We start from the raw sequence: 4003 nt of genomic DNA on the forward strand, positions 1-4003 counted from the left end.
TCCTGCTGACCATCTTACTATGAGCTCTTGGGAAGTAGACTACATAAATGACTGAAAAAGCTTAAAATATTTCTATCTGATAGACTAACATATTCATAATGCTGAGAACAATGTCCACATATGTGTAACATGGCTGTATATTTATATCAATGGGACTGGAAATAATAATAAACTAGTTGAACCCACACTTCACTGTGAAAGAGTAATTTAATTTTTTAAAATTTTCTATAACCTTTTGTCATCATCATCATCTTCACTTTATTGCTTATAACTGTAACTGTTACTGTTATAACAGTTTATAACTGTAACTGTTCTAACTTCAAAAGCTTTCAGACCATCATTTCCATCTGGTTTCTTCTCTTGTAGACTATAATTGAAATTTTTGAAATGGGTGAGCTACCAACCCCTCGCGCTACCCTCAACCTGGAGGACCAGGCTACAGCCCCCTTAGTCGACATTTTCACAGTTCCCTGGAGACCTTTGTGGCACTTTAACAACGTAGTGAATATTACTAGACGCTCTGTAACCGGTATCTAGACAATGGTGAATCCAGAGCAAAGCATTTACTGAACGGCCCTTCATCGTTATATCACTATGAATTGTGTGTAGGCCTGGGGCAGGCAAAATAAGGCCATTGGGCCAGATCTGGCCCACCAAGCACTTTCATCCAGTCTGCGGGGCCACCCAAGAAATTGTGCCCCACCCAGCCCTTTCACCCACAAGGTGGGAGCAAGGCACCCATGTGTAGATGCACTCCCCTGCAGGGAAGGCAGCTAGCTCCAGCACCTGAGGCTTCTCTCTGGTGCTGTGCAGCCCCAGAATGGAAGGCACTTCGCTCCAGCATGTGGGGCTTCCCTCCCTGCTGTGCTAGGGTAGGGGTTGCGCATAAATGGCAGGGAGTGCCGATGATACAGGCAGCCGCATGGAGTCTGTGCCCCTCGCTGTGATGTGCAGTGCTGGCTGGAGCTGCACCTCCTGGGCACCTGTGCCCTAAGCATCTCACCTGCTGCTGCAACATGAGGGGAGTATGAGGGGGTCCCCACACACACACCCTGCCCCCACAACCCCCAACATATACACAACTCTCCAACATACCCTATGCCCCCCCACACAGCCACACCCCTGACAACCCCCCACACACCCCCACATCCTACCACACACCCCTACACCCCACCATACACACACACACCCCCAACATACAACACCCATACCAGATGCACACATGCACCACCTTATGCACACACCACATATACCCCCCATACACCATACATACCATGCACACCACATACTATACACTCCCCACACACACCACGCACACACCATATGCACCCACCTTCCCAACACAATATACAAAACTAAGAATTTATTTTTTAGTTATTATGCAATCACCTCTACATACAGTACGCAAACACAAATCATGACAATAATAGTTTTTGTAATAAAATTAAAATATGTTATAGTAGGTGTTTGACTTTTAGTGTATGAATTTGTTTTTTTCTTGTTTTCCACCTCCCAAATGGAGTATTTCCAGGAGGCAAGGGGAAGGACTTCCAGTGACAAAGGTCAGGGGTTAGGGGGTGGGACTCCCAGTCCCAAGATGGTGACAAAGGGGCGGAGCAACTGTATAGGGCAGGGATTACCCGTGTGGTCCTCGACAGTTCACCAAAACTCATTAAGTGACCCTCCATCCAAAATAATTTGCCCACCTCTGGTGTAGGCTGACAGATCTGGCCTCCAGAATAAGAGACTTAATTATATAAATATAAATAAACTGTTATACTTTGGAGCATGGTATCAGATACATTTGTCTTTATACAGTGGCTGTAATACTATGAAGTCAACAGTTGCCAAGAATTACCATGCCTCTTTTTAGGGGAAAAACCCCTAGGTATATTCTCAGAAAGTATAATTGGGGAAACTGTTGACATGTATTGATATTTTTAATGGCCATAACTGCACTGATACATTAATAGCAAAAGAATATAAAAGAGAGTAATGTGAAACTTCACAGCAGAATAAAATAAAATAAAATAAAATAAAATAAAATGTTAACTTAAGGTTCAGTTCTGCCACCTCACTGAGCAGAATGGCAAACAAATTAAACATCAAAACACCGATTGCCTCTGCTGTCTCTAAGGGTATGTATAAGCGTTACATACAAACCTCTCTAACTTAGTATAGGGTGATCTAAACAGCTAAATATATAAGCATTCATAGGGCTTAAATTGCCCAGTGAACTAACTTTAGATTGGCCTGGGTTAATTTGATCTAAAATGGATTAACCCAGTCTAACAAATACCTGCATGTGTTCACAGCACAGCTCCAGGACTGGGAAAGCCCAGCTGATTGCAGCAGTCCTAGGACTGGGCTGTTTCAACCTGCTGACTATCCCCCTCCAGAGCAGGCAACACATCCCCCACAGACCCACTGGCCCCACCCCTGCACTTGCATGTGGCAGAAGCAGACTCAGGTTTAGGCAGCCTGAGTTAAGCCACCTAACCTCATTCAGGTCATTTGAACACTAGTTGGCACCTGTAGGTTAGGGACAGAAGTTACACATAAACCAGTTTAAGTGATCAGAACTTGCTTTAAACCTGTAACAGAACAGAAGCTCAGTGCACATAAACCAGTTTCAAAATGGCTGAAACTGACTTAAGATAAACCTGACTGAATGTAGTATTAGACTTAAATGATTTGGGTCAAACCAGTATATGAAATTTCTGTCCCAGACCCCTTCCTGGTTCAGGTTAAATCACAGTCCCTCAGCATCCCAGCATGCTTTCCAGCCATGGGTTGGGCTGTGCTGTCTGCTCCAGAGAGTAGGGCTGGCCCCACCCCTCTGGTCTCTACCTAGAGCAGTGAGGGCTGGCTGACAAGAAGGGGAGGGGCAAGCCCATCTGGGGATGCAGCCCATTCTACAGAGGGAGGATAGGGGGACTGACCCCTCCAGCAAACCCCTGCTGGGGTTTGGGGCCAGGGAGGGGGGATAAACACCCCTTCCCCTGCTCAAACTTACTGGTGGCTGTGACTGTGGACTACAAATCTGAGAGGCACCTAGAAGCAGGGAGAGGAAGTGATGAACAACCTACAGAGTCCTGCTGCTGTGATTTTGGACTGCAAATCCCAGAGACCTCAGGAGCAGCAGGAAGAGGAAGTGAACACACAGCCAGAGAGCTGTGCCCTAGCGCCCCCTGGTTTCTGGCCCAAGCCACTGCAGGCATGTGGCTGCATCTCCTGAATCAAAGGTAAATGTCTGTTCAATTCTGTTTCAATTTAATCTGTGCAGTTTAGACTAACCTGCAAAGACTGAATTGACTCAGCCTTGGGATTTTTGACTGTCTGTACTTAGCTGTAAGTATAGTAAAGCATATATTTGATATCTCATTTCTGAAACCTTAAACAAACAGCCAGGCTCTTATAATTCCTAACAACATTGGTAATGATCAAATGAACAGCAAACAGCACATGGTTCTCTGAGGCAAAGATGCTTTTCATCTGAGTAACTAATAAAAGCACCAAATTGGTTTTGCATTTTTTAAAGTAGTTTTTTTTATAAAATAAAACAATTCTTTTTTGTTATGTTTATTCAAACTTGTTTATCTAATAGTTTTATTCAAAAATATTGAAAGCAAATGAGGGAGCATGGAGATATATGAAGGAGTAGACTCTCCTCTGGTGGAATCTTCTTGATCAGAATTCTTAGTTTTAATGGTACTTAAAAGAGAAACGCAATACAAATGGTACCTTATGACATATCTAGTTTTTATAATCAATTTTCTCAACTTCTAGGAAATTATGCAAAAGCTGACTGTCTGACTGCTCTCATTTGAGCTCTGATTCTGGGGCATTGCTGCTTCCTGTAACACTAAAGGGCCAACGTGCTAATGCCACCTTAGGAAAGGACTCTGGGATTGTATTTTTGCTACTGACACTCCATTAGGTTTCTTCTAAATTGCCAGCTATGGAGATGCCTATGCTGAGTCTGGGTCTATTTCACTTTTTT

General features: G+C 43.9%; 1 protein-coding gene across 2 annotated transcripts in view; it reads right to left on the reverse strand.

Moving 5' to 3' along the window:
* The window catches only part of NAV3 (neuron navigator 3), a 398015-nt gene that overhangs the window by 179047 nt on the left and 214965 nt on the right, over window positions 1-4003 (reverse strand). The gene's annotated exons all lie outside the window — the stretch shown is intronic.

This window comes from Alligator sinensis, unplaced genomic scaffold (assembly GCF_000455745.1).
Source record: "Alligator sinensis unplaced genomic scaffold, ASM45574v1 scaffold465_1, whole genome shotgun sequence".
NCBI classification, from domain to species: Eukaryota; Metazoa; Chordata; order Crocodylia; family Alligatoridae; genus Alligator; species Alligator sinensis.